A 16,767-nucleotide genomic window follows, 5' to 3' on the forward strand; every position below is an offset into this window, starting at 1 on the left:
CATCAGAGCACAGTGGATTCATAAATACTCGTCATAAAAAGCTCGTATTGATTCGTGAAAGTGTAGACGTCATATCTGCCTTAAAAGAAAAGTAGTGAGCAAGGAGTCCAAAGCACTTTTTAAATCCAGGGCTCCATAGATAGGGCTAAGACAATGGCGGTTTTTGATGTGGGTGAGGTGGGCAGTCAGGGCAGCACATTACAGGGGGCGGCATTTTCCAGGGTGCACACTTTCAATAGCATGCCTGCAGTGTTACACATAGGCAAGTAGCTCAGCAATAGAGGAGACTTTCTGCTTTTACTTTGACATGCCTGCAATAGACGGTACTTAAAGCATTTATTTTGACACATCTGACACTGAACATCGCACCCACCCCTTCATCCTCTCCCCTCTCCACACATATGGTGCAAAAAAGAAAAAAAAAGAAGTAAACAACAGGATGAAATAACTCAGAGTGAAACAACTTAAAATAGCCAAATGAAGTGGCACTTAGACAAAAGAAAAACCCGTGCTCAACCCAATTTCGACCAGAGCAGGAAAACAGGATTATTTCCCACAATTCCCCACTCCAAAACAGCAGACCACCACTACATCTGAAGGTTTCATTTTGAATGTTACAAGGCGCCCTCTGCTGCAAGACACTTGCGCCCACACCTCTTTGCGGTAGTCTTTAGGACACAAGTCAAACAATTTGAGCGGGGGGTGCAACTCACTGGTGGCTGGGTGAATCACACTAACAGGTAATTGGGAGTCTATTTCAGTCTAACAATCATTTCTAGGCCGCAGCTGCACCTCCTGTCTTAGAGAAGGAGCGTGCAGTGTGAACAGGGGAGGTGAGTGCAGGCTGAGAGGAAATACCTGGATCATCACATGCTGTTGGATCACTCAGCTCATGCTAATAATAATATTGTTAATAATGTCATTATTTACTAAATATTGAAGATATTTTTTAGGTGTCTTTTCTGTGGTTTAGTTGGTGTCAATATTTGACATAGAGACAGCGGTGATGCAGTAAAACAGCTGCACTTTATGAGATCATAAATAATCTATAGATGTTTATGAATGGATTGAGGCTTTTTGGAGGATTTTACTGTTGGTGTTGCAAAAAATAAGGAAATGCCAAATATTTTTGGAGTAATCCCACTGATGAGTTCTATGATTTAGTTTGTAATGTTTTATAAGACCTAAAAATGATGTTCACAATAAGCTTTTTTTTTTTAATCCAATCCCTCTGATATGTTTCACAAAGACACACACAGGACGTCACAAACATGAAATGAATTTATTGCTAAAAATGATACAGGAGTCCAGCTCTAAAAAATGATAAAACAGCAAAGAAAACAGAAAGCCGTGATTTGTAATTTCTTATTAATATTTCCAGGCTTTGTTTGTTTTGTCCAGCATGTTCATATTTGTATAATTTTGACAGAATATATTTTTATTGAGAGCAAAATATTATACGTTATTTAAGGTTTAGCTTGAGTTATTCTGGATTAAGGTTCCTGTCTGTTTTTATTCATATTTATGTTCAAAAAGTTCAGTATTAAAGGTTTAAAATGTTTAGCTTTATTGTGTTCAGTAAATGTTTATCTTGTTTGACCCAAAACCGAAAGCGTGTTTTTAATGTAGGCTCCTGTGGGACTGAGTTGCACTCTCCTGTAACACAAGTCTAGAAAATTCATGCTTTTTTGTGTAAAATGGCCAAATAAAGATAGGGAACACTAGAGAATGTTGTCAAATTGTATGTGTGTGTGTGTGTGTGGGGGGGGGGGGGGTGGGGGGTGTACTCACCCAGGGAGTACGTTAGTGTAGAACCACCACTGGGTTTAGGTTAAGTTTTGAATAGGGCTATAGATAATTAGATAGATTATAGATAGGCTAGAGTTAGTCTTTCAGTAAATATGGATTAGGGTGGGAATTTGGACAGCTGCCATAAACCTCAGTTAAAGTAGAAATGTTTACTTTAGAGTAGGGCTGGGCGATATTGGATTTTTCATATCACGATATTGTTTTTTTCATATTGTGCGATAACGATATTAAAAACGATATCAAATAACTATATTTTTCAAAGTAATCTTTATTGCACACAGTTTTAAAAGACCACAAATAAATTCAAATGTTTGAACTTTCAAGTTTAACAGAAAAATAGACAAAAAATTGACACACAATTATGTCAATATAAAAAAAAGTGCAATAAACTAAAAAAAACTCCCAAGAAACTCAGTTTCTTTAAAATGCTATTCAAGAAATTAAAGAAAGCTTAAAACAAAAATGTTCTTATTTAAATACTAGGCTACAGCATTTGTGATGTCGCAATGTCTCTTCGATTTTTTGTCGTATGGCGTTACATTGGAAAATGCCGAATGTAAAGACTGCTGCTGCAGCGCAGGTCTTACCGTTGTTTTTGAAGTCTGGCATTGAGCATGCTCGAGGGGGTGGTGCTGCTTTAAGTGAGAAAAAAGGTTGGTGGTATTTCCACATTTATTAGGAACGTATCTTTGGCACAATTTGCAGTAGACGTTACTTTGACTTTTATCCGACTTTAGATAACCGCAAAACGTCCACACGGCAGAACTTTTCAGGCCGGTCCGTTCTACAATGCCTCTTGAACCTTCATCTGCGCCCGCTTGGCTCGAGTTTGTTAACTTTTCTTCAGACGGAACATTCATTTTCTGCAAGTGTTGGGATTTGCAACGCATGCAGATACTAGCTTGCATCCTAGCTTGTAAATAACGTTCACTCTAACTAGACGTGGCGCAGTTTATTCAGTGATTGGTCTAGCCCTGTGATACTTAATTCTGATTGGACAAGAGGGCGGGTCTTCCGGGGGTTTCTCCCGTGTTCATTTAAAACGAAAGTTTATCGCAATAGACTCATTTCACTATCGAAAAAAGGTAATATCGCAATAACGATAATTATCGTTTTATCGCCCAGCCCTACTTTAGAGATCTTTGTCCAGGTTTTTTTTTCATCCTATCCCAACTGCTCCTGCCATATTGCTTTTACTTTAAAAGATGACACAATGTGAAGTTGCCACCAACAGAATGTTTTTTATTCTGACAACTTTGTGTTGCATATAGTGTTCAAATCTGGGAAACATAAACGAATCTTTGGTTCAATCAGTTAAGACCGTTTCTGAGGACATTTGTGTATCAAAAAAACAAAAAACAAAAAAAAGGAGGTTGACTCACAACAGATGATACACTTCCTGAGGTTTTTATTTTTTGAAATCTAAAGTAACATAAATTGACCTTTTTAAGGTCATTAGCCTTTTTCTAAGCCCGACCGATGTTTGCTAGAATTTAAAGTGAAAATGAAAAAGCGCGACCAATTTTAACACACACACAAACACACACATACGCACGCACGCACACACACTTTTTGGTTGATTTTTTTGTTTTATTTATTTATTTTCTGCTCTTTTATTTAATTTTCTTAAGATGATTCTGCAAAAGTACCAACTAATATCTGTATTTTGATGGAGATTTTTTTTACAATTTCTGCATTGACCTAGAGCAGGGGTGTCAAACATCTGCCGGCCCATACATGAAGAGTAAAAATCACAAGGATGTTTAAAAAAGAAAGCAAGTTTCTAGTCCATTCCTGTGGCGAGTTATGACTTTTTAAAGAAATAACCGAAATGCGCAATTCCGCCACTAGGGGGAGCAAAGGAAAAGCTTAACAGTTGAAACAACATAAATCTCTGCATGTGCCAAAAACGAAACCTAACAGCTCTGTGTCTGGGTGGGCAGTAGTTTGGTTCCCTCTGAGCCTCACCACTGAAGGATGATCAGTAATGACACCATAATGACCAAAATGTTGTCAAAAAGAAAAAAAAAAGGTTGAAATGAGGTGCTGAGCTTTCCAGGAAAATGGAAAGCGTTATTTGTTCACGGAGCTGAATGCAAACCTGCATGCTTGGTATGTCAACAGGTTATCCAAGAATGTAACATTCAGCACCACTTTGAGACTCTCCACAAAGAAAAGTTTCACCATTTGCAGTAAAGAAAAAAACGATTTAGCAACTATTAGCTGGACCGATAAATAACCATCTGGATTTACTGCAGCCGTGACGTCAGTGATGGAGCAGTGACACCTAGCTACCTTATTGCAAACAAGTAGGAGCAAACATCCAAACCATTTTCTGATGGTGAACTTATTAAAAAATGCTGAAGGCTGCAGAAGTCTTGTGCCCAAAAAGCAGTCGACCTTAAATGTGAGTCTGTCAAGAATTACGACTCCCGATCCAACATCTCTGAGGAAACATGGGCAGCCATGTGAAGGAATCCAGTCATTTATTGTATTTTCAGTCACTATTGATGAAAGCACCAACATAACAGATATGTTCAGCTGTGCATATTTATTAGAGGTGTTAAAGAGACGTCACAGTGGAGTTTCTTGAATTGATGAACACAAAAACAACTGATGACATAGTCAGCTCTCTAGTTACTGTGCTGGACATTGTTGGAGTGAACTGGTCACATGAAGTAATTTTGGTCACTGATGGCACTCCATCAAAGGTCAGGAAGAAGGCAGGTGTTGCCACAAAATTCAGGTAGAAACCAGGAAAAGATTCTTATAGTAATGAATGATAATAATAATGGACATTTCATTGTGTTTTGCAGACTTCAATGACAGTAAATGTGTTTCTGCACAGGATTTGAATCCTGATAGTGACGGTCTTGTGAAGTTTCAGGAGAGAAAGGAGGTTAACTCCAAACTCTTAAGTTCACAAATGTTTCCAAGTTTAATTTAGTGTAATTTTGTCATCGTTTGGACATTTACATTTTAGGAAGATGTTTCATTTTTTTCTGTAGCCCATCTTGAATTTATTATCAGGATTGCTTCAGTGTCAGATTTAAAATATTCAGGCTGTATAAAATTGAATAAACCAATATTTTTTAAAGTGAAATTAATTTTATTTAAGATCCATTGGCCTCTGTGAATGAATGTGTAATAAGAAATGATTAGTCTACCATGTTGGTTGAGGCATGTTTTCCAATTGGGTAAAAAAAACAAGAATAAAGCTGCTGTTTTGCCTTTACGCTACTGGTCCGGCCCAGTTGAGATCAGAGGGCTTGAATGTGGCCCCCGAACCAAAATAAGTTTGACACCCCTGACCTACAGGCATTCCCAGGCCAACAGAAAGATGCAGTCTCCTCAGTGGGACCTGGGCTTCCCCCACAGGGTCTCTGCCCAGTGGGACATGCCCAGAACACCTCAGGAAGGCATCCAGACCAGATGCCTGAGCCACCTCAACTGGCTCCTCTGGATGAGGAGGAGCAGCGGCAGTGAGGTTGATGGCTGGTGAGGCACTGACTCCTCTGGAGGCAGATTTACAATGAAATAACTAAATATTTCAGCATTCATCCAACGGCAGCTAACAGCTTATAAAGTACCCACAAGAAAATATTTGTCCTACAGAGAATATTTCTTTTATTCACATGGATAGAACACTCTTCTTGTGTATAAATTATTCATATGTGCAAAACAAATTAAAGTATACAGATGTGGTCAGCACACATTTGACCCTCAGTAACTTTTGGTGTTTTTCCAACTTCAAATTCTGGTGCTTTAATCAGTGTTATCAAATGTTGTCTATGAAAATTATCATAAAAATAAAATAAATGATTTTACTGACATTTTTTCCCAACCATGTCATTTAAAAAAAACAAAGATTGAAAAACATGTTTGACCTTACTTTTTGAGTCCATGTGTCGATCCTTCTCCACAAAAAGCTCTGTGATCGGTTAGAAAAGTCTTCCTTATTTTCCTTCAGTCTATATGAGTTTCTCCCTCTAATTGCAGACAGACGTCCTTCGTCTGTTTCTACGGCACCAGTGTAGCTACAAAGCAGCTGTCAGCTCACGTCTGCCCTCTGCAGGTGAGGCTTCCCTCGCCTAAAGCCTTTTCCACGCGCCTACAGCAGCATTTCCAGTGCACGTCTCTATTAACATTGAGCCCTGCCGTCAGACATGAGGCACAGCGCTTCAGAGCCTCACCCTGAGTTTCTGCTCCGTCTGTGGATTTTCACCACAAAAAGTGTGGAAAAACGTGTTGAGTTGACTAAAAATGTATATTTAACACAGATCAGTGGAAAATATTATTTATTTAATTTACCTTTTTCTATTTTATCACAATTATGACAGGTGAGGCTGTGCCTCACTTGCCTCACCTGACCGCACGTCACTGAATCCACAGTAGTTCATTCTGCTTAATTGGGCCCTTTGACTACAGTACAGACCAAAATTTTGGATACACCTTCTCATTCAAATGAATGGGAAGGTGTGTCCAAACATTTGGTCTGTACTAGGGTTGGGCGATGTCCCCTAAATTGGCAGTTGACGATGTCTGCTGTAAACCATCAGGATGGACGATGATATCGTCGGGGGGTTATTCGTTATTTTACTTTATTACCTTATTTATTTTATTACCCAACTAATGACTCATCTGCGATGATCCAGTATAAACTGAGGGAAGTGACTTTAACAAAAGAAGTAAAAAGCAAAATGGAAAAGAAGTAGTCCGCTCCCGCACTTAATCACTTGGACCGGTGGAGCGCGGACTTACAGCTTTGTGTTTGATGGGAAGGGGGGGAGGTGCTTTGTTACATGAGCGGTATGTGTGGGAAGTTTAGGACTGCGATCCGTCCCCCAGCTCTAGTGGAACGAGCTACCGAACTCAGAACCGGGTGTGTCTCGGAGCAGAGCTTGGACCGCCAACACACACACACAGTGGCTTTGGGGCGGTGTGTGAGCTTCAAAGCAGAAATGTCGCTCAGTCCTTAGAAAACCGTTCAAACAATCACGTGGACTTGTGTTTCGAGTCGTGTCCCGACTGAATAGAGGCTGATGTTATTCCCACATGTTTACGTGCAGCCAATATGCAGATTGCAGAACCACCCAAAGCTAATGTTGTCAGCCCGTGTTAGCATACTGCTAATCCTGGCTTCTGAATCTTTCCGGCTCCGTTCTTCAACAGAAAAAGCACTGACCACACAGATTAAAATGATGAGCGAACAGGTGCTTCATAATAACCGTAACATTATTAAAAGCACGTTTAGAAGATCGTCTCGAATATTACCGAGCTGACATGTCAATGTATATAGCCGCTCTAATCCGACCATTGATCCGATCAAGATATTTTGCACATCTAACAGTGGCTTATGGTGTCGACTCGCAACGTGGCGGGGGCGTGGCATCACGACCCAACAAACCAACGTGCCGCCCTGTTTTTTTAAACGCCAATCATACATTCACATCTAAAAACTTGTCCTACTTGACAGGTGATTCAGTAAATCAAAAGCTAAATGTCTGGTCAGATAATCCTTTAAACACTTTTGAAAAATTCCTACTATCATCACTAAAACTATAAGAACACCCGCAGAGACACGGGTCTGTCTGGACACAAAGTCCACCCAACAAATAAACGTGTGTTCTTTTCAAACACCCCATCGTGACCAGTTTCCAATTTTTTTTTCTTTTACATTTTTTTTTTCTACATTTGTAAATATTTCCCATTGTGTGTTTTATCATCTACAGTGTTTTCTAAATGGTGTTTTCCTATCAAACCTGTTAATATTAAAGGTATAACTATAATTTAGATTGGTCACATAAAAGGGTTTCGAAATATTTTCACCCTTTTGATTGTAGAGCAGGTCCCTTTTTTTGCTTTAAGAGCAAGATTATAAACCCCAATTTAGAACAAAATGTAGACTGGCTGCCCCATTCTGGTCCTCGTGATCATCCAACCAGCCTTCTTCCAGCCCTCCCTTTTTGCTGCTGATCACCTGGCCCAGGTGTGCTGAGTCAGCCAAAACATGGAAAGGGAAGACTGGAGCAAAGAACACAGGCTGGGTAGTATAACCGAAGGACCATGATTGAGCAGCTCTGATTTTTCAAAACACACTCCTATACAAACCTACTATCTAATGCACCGTAATTTAACTATTTACATCTAAACGACCTCCAAACTTTTTACACGTGGAGGTCTTCTTTAAAGAAGCCGGAGAGTGCCAGCCTTTTTCAAGTACTTTAAGTCTCTTTTCGTGAGCTTCTTTTGCAGCAGGACTCAGAGGCTGAAGAGGCTTTTTTGCGGTAGTTCTTGGCTGTTGAGTCTTTACTGCACATGTGGAAGTCTTCTTTAAAGTAGCCGGAGAGTTCCAACCTTTTTCAAGCTCTTTCAGTCTCTTTTGGTGAGCTTCTTTTGCAGCAGGACTCAGAAGCTGATGAGGCTTTTTTGCGGTAGTTCTTGGCCGTTGAGTCTTTACTGCACATGTGGAAGTCTTCTTTAAAGTAGCCGGAGAGTTCCAACCTTTTTCAAGCTCTTTCAGTCTCTTTTGGTGAGCTTCTTTTGCAGCAGGACTCAGAAGCTGATGAGGCTTTTTTGCGGTAGTTCTTGGCCGTTGAGTCTTTACTGCACATGTGGAAGTCTTCTTTAAAGTAGCCGGAGAGTTCCAACCTTTTTCAAGCTCTTTCAGTCTCTTTTGGTGAGCTTCTTTTGCAGCAGGACTCAGAAGCTGATGAGGCTTTTTTGCGGTAGTTCTTGGCCGTTGAGTCTTTACTGCACATGTGGAAGTCTTCTTTAAAGTAGCCGGAGAATTCCAACCTTTTTCAAGCTCTTTCAGTCTCTTTTGGTGAGCTTCTTTTGCAGCAGGACTCAGAGGCTGAAGAGGCTTCCTCGTGGTAGGTTTTAGCCGTTGGGTCTTTACTTTACACGTAGAAGTCTTCTTTGAACCCTTTGGTAAATTCCAACCTTTTTCAAGTTCCTTCAGTCTCTTTTGGTGAGCTTCTTTGGCAGCAGGGCTCAGGGGCTCAAGAGGCTTCAGAGGTTTCCTCGCAGTACTTTTTGGCAGTTGAATTTTTAGTGTGTACGTGAAAGTCTGCTTTAAAGAAGCCGGAGAGTTCCAACATTTTTCAAGTTCTTTAAGTCTCTTTTGGTAAGCTTCTTTAGCAGTGGGACTCAAGGGCTTTAGAGGCTTCCTTGCAGTAGGTTTTGGGTGTTGAATTTTTACTGCACACTTGAAAGTCTTTTTTGAAGACGTCGGTAAGTTCCAACCTTTTTCAAGTTCTTTAAGTCTCTTTTGGTGAGCTTCTTTTGCAGCAGGACTCAGAGGCTGAAGAGGCTTTTTTGCGGTAGTTCTTGGCCGTTGAGTCTTTACTGCACATGTGGAAGTCTTCTTTAAAGTAGCCGGAGAATTCCAACCTTTTTCAAGCTCTTTAAGTCTCTTTTGGTGAGCTTCTTTTGCAGCAGGACTCAGAAGCTGATGAGGCTTTTTTGCGGTAGTTCTTGGCCGTTGAGTCTTTACTGCACATGTGGAAGTCTTCTTTAAAGTAGCCGGAGAATTCCAACCTTTTTCAAGTTCTTTCAGTCTCTTTTGGTGAGCTTCTTTTGCAGCAGGACTCAGAAGCTGATGAGGCTTTTTTGCGGTAGTTCTTGGCCGTTGAGTCTTTACTGCACATGTGGAAGTCTTCTTTAAAGTAGCCGGAGAATTCCAACCTTTTTCAAGCTCTTTCAGTCTTTTTTCGTGAGCTTCTTTTGCAGCAGGACTCAGAAGCTGATGAGGCTTTTTTGCGGTAGTTCTTGGCCGTTGAGTCTTTACTGCACATGTGGAAGTCTTCTTTAAAGTAGCCGGAGAATTCCAACCTTTTTCAAGCTCTTTCAGTCTCTTTTGGTGAGCCTCTTTAGCAGCAGGACTCAGAAGCTGATGAGGCTTTTTTGCGGTAGTTCTTGGCCGTTGAGTCTTTACTGCACATGTGGAAGTCTTCTTTAAAGTAGCCGGAGAATTCCAACCTTTTTCAAGCTCTTTCAGTCTCTTTTGGTGAGCCTCTTTAGCAGCAGGACTCAGAGGCTTCAGAGGCTTCCTTGTGGTAGGTTTTGGCCGCAGGGGCTTTACTGCACACATTGAAGTCTTCTTTGAAGACGTCTGTAAGTTCCAACCTTTTTCAAGTTCTTTAAGTCTCTTTTGGTGAGCCTCTTTAGCAGCAGGACTCAGAGGCTTCAGAGGCTTCCTTGTGGTACCTTTTGGCCGTTGAGTTTTTACTTTGTACTTGGTAGCCTGCTTTAAAGAAGTAGTTGGGTTCCAACCTTTTTCAAGTTCTCTAAGTCTCTTCTGGTGAGCTGCTTTAGCAGCTGGACTCAGAGGCTTCAGAGGCTTCCTTGTGGTACCTTTTGGCCGTTGAGTTTTTACTTTGTACTTGGAAGCCTGCTTTAAAGAAGTAGTTGGGTTCCAACCTTTTTCAAGTTCTCTAAGTCTCTTCTGTTGAGCTGCTTTAGCAGCGGGACTCAGAGGCTTCAGAGGCTTCCTTGCGGTACGTTTTGGCCGCACGGCCTTTACTGCACACATTGAAGTCTTCTTTGAAGACTTTGGTAAGTTCCAACCTTTTTCAAGTTCCTTAAGCCTTTTTTGGTGAGCCTCTTTAGCAGCAGGACTCAGACGCTTCAGAGGCTTCCTTGCGGTACCTTTTTGCCATTGGGTCTTTACTGCGCATGTGGAAGTCTGCTTTAAAGAAGTTGATGAGTTCCAACCTTTTTCAAGTTCTTTAAGTCTCTTTTGGTGAGCTTCTTTAGCAGCAGGACTCAGAGGCTTCAGAAGCGTAGCTTTTGGCCATTGGGTCTTTTCTGCATTCGTAGAGACCTGGGCTTTCTTTACTTTTTCAAGATTGATCAGAATACCGTCCTTTATTAACTGGCAGTCAGCCTTCAGAATCTTTGTTTTGGTTGCCAGGTTGGAAAACTCGATTCTCATTGCAGATTCTCTGCTGCGCCTGCTATTCAGATCTTCCAGCTCTTTCTGTAGTTCTTTCCTCTGCTGCTGCAGGGCCTGAAAGTCATCACATTCTTCTTTGTACTTTTCTTCCAGTTCCTCAGCAGAAACCCCAAGACTGGTCAGCACAAGCGCTTCCTCCTGTTGGATCTCTAACTGCAGCTTTGAAAGCTGCTCAGTGAGTTGGGAGTTTTGATCCTGGGCAGCTTTATTCTTGTTCCTTGCGGTAACAAATTTGTCTTTAAATTCTGATAAATTGGCGAGTTTGTCCTGGAGCTTTTCAATTTCCTGCATGAGTTCATCATTTTGTTGTCTCAAACCTATGGTGCTTGCTTGATACTTTTTGTGTCCAGCTCCTTGTTCTTCCAATTGCCTGATCAGGTTTTTAAGACCATCACGTTTTTCCACAAGGTCTGTTTTTTCCTTTTGGAGAACGTCCAGTTCCTCAAAAGACATTGGATCCTCTTTTTTATCTGGGAATTCTATGTCTTTTGAAGGTCCCTGTTGCTTTGCTAGATCCTTTCCACTTTCCTGGTCTCTGGAAAATTGTTCTAGTGCAACATGTTTTCTCTTCTTGTGTAACTTCCTTGTGTTCTTAAACATTTTGAAAAATCTTTTAAAAACCATTTTTACCTTTTATCCAACTGAGATGAGTTCTCGCTGTGGCATAAGTTAATTTTCAGAGCTCTGTGATGACATCAATGTAGGTCACTGCCATGTGTGATGACATCAATGTAGGTCATAGTGGTGACATCATTGTAGGTCATGGTGATGACATCACACTATGTCACCACCATGGTGGGGAAATCCCTGTGATGACATCACACTATTAAGGTCTATCAATTTTGGTTAAGTCTCATAGGTCCAATCAGATATTTAAACTAGGAGCTAGACCAAAGAAAACTTGGTTAGATTTTGTGTTTTTTGCCGTCTTTGCATTAGTGGATGTAATGTTTGCAGTTATGTAAAATCACAACCACTTTGAAAGCTTATCTAAGCCCAACAGATGAATCCAAATGTTTTTTTAAATATAGTTTTTAGAAGAAGAGCTTATTGTTCCTTAAAACTGAGGGAATGCAGATTAGGTACACTTTACAAACTGAATCCTAAGGGGAAAAAAATTTTCAAATAAAATGTCTTTTTTTCTGTCTTGCAAGAAAAAAAAATCTTATCAAGAAGGTTTTGCAACACCCAAATCATCTTAGTTTGAAAGAAAACATATCTTGGGGACTAGAATTGTTTTTCTTCAAAAAGAATACTTGGTGTAACACCCATCCCATGTAACTAGATGAATAACCCTTTGTTATCATGTCGTATTACTAAGGGTGGTGTCGTGGTCCGTCTAATTTGATTTTGTTAGGGGTAAACAGGAAATACAAAAAACACTCAATTTAATATAAAGAAAACACTAGAAATCGGCGGTGCCTCCACATAAAAGGAATTTTGCAACATTAGAATTTTCCTACTAAGAATAGTTTGAATTTAAACATTACCTTTTTTGATTTTTTTCTTTTTCTTTTTAATTGGCACCCACACACAGTTAAAATAATAAATATATACAGTTTATGTTAACCAAGAAGAGGTGGGGGGAAAAAAACAATCATTTCCTTACACTGAAAACAACTCCCCCCCCCCTTTTTTTGTTTTTGTTGCAGTCCTGATCGATGCTTGGGTGCATTGTGGCCTAAACTGAAGAGGGCCCTTTCACTTGCTAAACAAGCAGGAAAAAAAGCTGTGCACGTACTCACATAGCTGATGGCGGGAATCTCTGAGGCCCGGGGGGGATGTAGCCAAAACGAGCAGTTTAAACACATCTAAAAAAAATTCATTACTTACATGACAAAGGTTTCCACATTTTTAAACAAAAAGTTGACTCTGCGTCCAACTTGTAAAAAATGGTGGCAAACAAGCATTCAGTGTGAGCTCCGCTCCTCACCAAGGTCTGACTCTCTCTGCCCTTCAGTGAAACATTTTTCCCCTTCGCACCTCTTAGACACACCCACTTGTCTCTGATTGGATGGATCATTATACAGACAGATCACATAACAAATCAAATTCCAGAATTAACAAAAAATACATACGGGTTAACAAAACTTTAACAACATTCAAGACCAGACAAACTTGATTCCCAATGAAACTAAAAAAAAAACGTGTTTCTTAGGTTTGGGAAGAGTGTCATGAGAACTAAGGTTCAACTGAATAACCATGCCATGATCTGAGCTGCGTGATGGAGAGTCCAAACTTGACGATAAACACATCAGACATGTTGGGGACGGGTCTGGTCCACTTGTTGTAGCCGCTGAAAAGAGTCTTGAAGAGCTCCTCCTCTGCGTGGGCGTGGCTCTCATCGAGGCAAAAGATTGCGGAGACAACTTCTTTAAATCATGACGTCAACATGTGATCTGTTTGGTGGAGAAGAATTTCTGCTCCTGCTGGAGTCAAACGCCTGATCCCTTTTGGACAAACAGCAGCAGATTTGTCTTCTGCCAGAGAGAAAGCTGGAGACGTTCTCCTTCATCACCAGAGCCGAGCTCAGCGTGGGAGTCTCATCAGATTCACAACATCCTAAGAGATTTTCTGCTCCAAATCTTCATTCAGTCAGGGAGAATGTGCAGGAGGCATCAGCTCCATCAGGAGATCTTACTATGCCATCATCAAAACCTCAGACTCCATCTCACTGAAATATGGCGCTCTCTTTTTTCCCTCCACGCGTTTCCATGGTGACTCCAGAAATCGACGATCCATTGAGAATGTCTTTATGTACTTGCTGTGCACATGCATTGACCCATGTCACTGTTGCTGTCACCATCAGAATCATTCTCCTCATCATCACCAACAGCCCTACCTGGAGACTATGTGGATGGAAAAGAAGAGGTAAAGTCAGTGCATGCAATGAAAGTATTTCTAAAACCTAAAAAATGATTCTTCATTAGGATTTTCTCCTTATACAAACCTGATCTTGATCTGTTTTTGTCAGACGCCAGAGTTTGGTGCTGCTTCAAAAAACTATTCAAATTTACCAAAAGTGAGAGAATGTGTTCAAACAACTTTTGAATTTTCTTTGGGATTAATAAACTTTCTATTCTATTCTATTCTATCAAGGTAAGTTCTTCTTAACAAACTGTACATCATGTTATTGTTCTTGCAGAAGCTGATAAAAAAACATCTCGTCTGAGACATCATGTGGAGAATGACAACTTGGAAATGGTAACAAGATAATTATGACTATGAATTAGCGTGAGAGTAGTTTTTAATGGATAGAAGTATTAGCTCTTGGTTGAACATCTGTGTGGATTCTCAGTTTTTCAGGTTGTTTTCAATTGGATTTGCTTTTCTGTTCACTCAAAAAATTGAGACAAATTGAAAAAACCTCAATAATAAAAGATAATCAAAGTCTATTGGATTGCTTCTTTATTTACTACTTGTGGTAAAACGTTTAGATGAAATTTGAATCTCTGAAAGCCAAACACATTTTCAGTAATTTCTGAATAAGTGATTCCATATTTTTATCAGATGTATTGATCGTCATTTCTCCCTTTTTGTCCAGCATGTGTACAAAGTTTAACCGAAGGATCCACTGTGTATCAAACTATAAACTCTTCCTATGAATGACAGCATTTTTGTTTGTGTTCCTGCTGCCTACTGAAGAAATAAAGATAAGCATTCTTTCTACTTTAGTTCATTAAGCTTAATGCACGAGCAAAAATTAAAAATCAATCAATGTATCATTTTTTGTGACTCATTAATAAGCTTCCATATTTGTAACTTCCATTTTGTCAGAATCAGAAATACTTTATTGATCCCACACGTGGGAAATTTGTTTGTCACCATAGCAACTGACAGCAGAGGGAAAAAAAGACTTAGAATGAAATAAAAAAAAGCAAGAACAAAGAAAATGTAGCATAAATGCAAACATCAAGGTATTATAATTTAAAAAGCTATTTACAGAACAGTGCAGGTAAAAAGATGTGCAAAAGAAATGTGCAAAATAAAGAAAAACTAAATAAATAGATAATAAAAATGTGCAAAGTTTATCTTTTGCATTGTGTGTTGTTGTACAGGGTTATTGCATTGGGTATGAATGATTTCTGGTATTGGGCAGTTTTGAAGAGCTGTCTGAGTCTCCTAGAGAAGGAGCTCCGCTGTTTGTCCAGAACAGGGTGGAGAGGATGCTCTGGGTTGTCCATGATTGAAAGGAGTCTGTTCAGTGACCTCCTCTCCATCACTGCTTCAAATGTGTCCTGTTTGCAGCCAATGACAGAACCCGCCTTCCTGATCAGCTTGTTCAGTCTGTTGGCATCACTGACTGCAATACTGCTTCCCCAGCAGACCACAGAGGAGAATAACGTCCTGGCTACCACAGACTGGTAGAAGATTCCCAGCATCTTGCTGCACACATTGAAAAACCTCAGCTTCCTTAGGAAGTAGAGTCTGCTGCAGGCCTTCTTGTACACAGCAGTGATGTGGCTCCTCTAGCTCAGTCTGCTGTCGATAGTCACACCCAGGTATTTATAATCCTCCACCACTTCCACATCCTTGCCCAGGATGCAGAAGGGTTGTAAGACTGTCCTTTTCCTCCGGAAGTCGATCAGCATCTCCCTGGTCTAGTCCACATTGAGCAGCAGGTGATTCTCTCCAGCCCACTCCACAAATCTGTCCACCAGCCTCCTGTATTATTCCTCCCATCCACCGCTTATACACCCCACAACCACAGAGTCAGAGAATTTCTGTAGGTGACATGACGTTCACGTTTATTCCAAGTAAACAAAAAAAATCCAGAACTGCATTAATCTAACTTAAATACTTTATATATATATTATCCAATGCCCTCTGTTATGTGTTTATTATTTTGTGGAGAGAAAAAAATCTGCCAAAAAGCTGTTTGTTGATTTTCAATCTGAAGAAGAATGTTTGTTTTGCTGATGTACCACAAACATCCAGTAGAGGGCAGCAACATTCATCTACTGCCGCTAGAAAGCCACAGATTTGCTACAATAATTACAGTTTGATTCAGAATGACTGTTTGCTTTTAAGGGGCTAACGTAAAGCCAAAGTCAAGTGTGTTAAACTGCATAAAACCAACTGTAAATAAAGTGTTTAGTTCAGATATTTTGATTGTAGCTTCTGCTGCTCCACTTGAATCTTTAATGGTTGTGGTCTGTCATCATACGTATCCACAGCAGAATGCAGAATGTCTTTGGTTTTTAGTTCCTTCTCTGTTGTGGGATCCAAAAATAAAAGCTCCATCATTCTCTGAAATACCCTCTTCTTTTATTCTAAATGTATAAATATTAGATGATGAGCTCATCTGTGATCTGAGCTTGGGGTTGCTCATTTAAAGGAAGGAAGGTGCAGGGTGTGAACACTGAACTCTCTTCTTGTTAAAGCCGATAGTAGCTGGGTTGGCTCCTAAAAGGGATTTTGTGGGTTCCCAAAAGATCCAGAGACATCCAGAGCATCGGGTCACATGATTTGATTTGGTTAAGGTTTGAAAAAGAAAAGTATTTGCTCTTTTTAAACCAGAATGTGTTTGTGGGATACCTGGAAGAACAATGATTAAGTAAAAACCTTGCATGTTTGCAGAAGAGTTTCTGTTTCCCATTTCTGTGATACAAGCAGCAGATTTGGATTTTGGGTGGAGACAAATTGTGAAGTTTTTTCCAAAAACTTCAACATGTTCAGACAGAGCAGTACACAGAAAAAGGTGTGAGTATTGAAACAGAAAAAAACACACGCTTTGTTTTCTCACTTTAAAGTTTTTTTCATCTCATGGCACAGCAAAGTCCCCTAACCGCTAGAGAACATTAAACCACCAACCCACATATGTGAGAACAGCAGAGTTCCTGTTGAGCTTTTGGTGACTGTTTGCTCAGATCTTTGAGGCTCTGTCACGATGAGCATTTCACTCTGCTGCTGCCTGATCGTCTTTGCTCTCACTTCTCATGTTGCTGCAGGTGAGAAACATTTAAAAGTTTTTACAGTTTAGTGATTCTTCAAGAATT

General features: G+C 40.1%; 1 protein-coding gene across 6 annotated transcripts in view; it reads left to right on the forward strand.

The window, feature by feature from the left end:
* Positions 1-16,633: 16,633 nt before the first annotated feature.
* Positions 16,634-16,767, forward strand: part of LOC105355020 — a 55,808-nt gene continuing 55,674 nt past the window's right edge. For all 6 annotated transcript variants that reach the window (XR_002874119.1, XM_011480683.3, XM_020706964.2 and 3 more), the window contains exon 1: positions 16,634-16,719. The gene's annotated coding sequence lies outside the window, so the exon portion shown is untranslated. The remainder of the gene's footprint in view (positions 16,720-16,767) is intronic.

This window comes from Oryzias latipes, chromosome 11 (genome assembly GCF_002234675.1).
Source record: "Oryzias latipes chromosome 11, ASM223467v1".
Taxonomy (NCBI): domain Eukaryota; kingdom Metazoa; phylum Chordata; class Actinopteri; order Beloniformes; family Adrianichthyidae; genus Oryzias; species Oryzias latipes.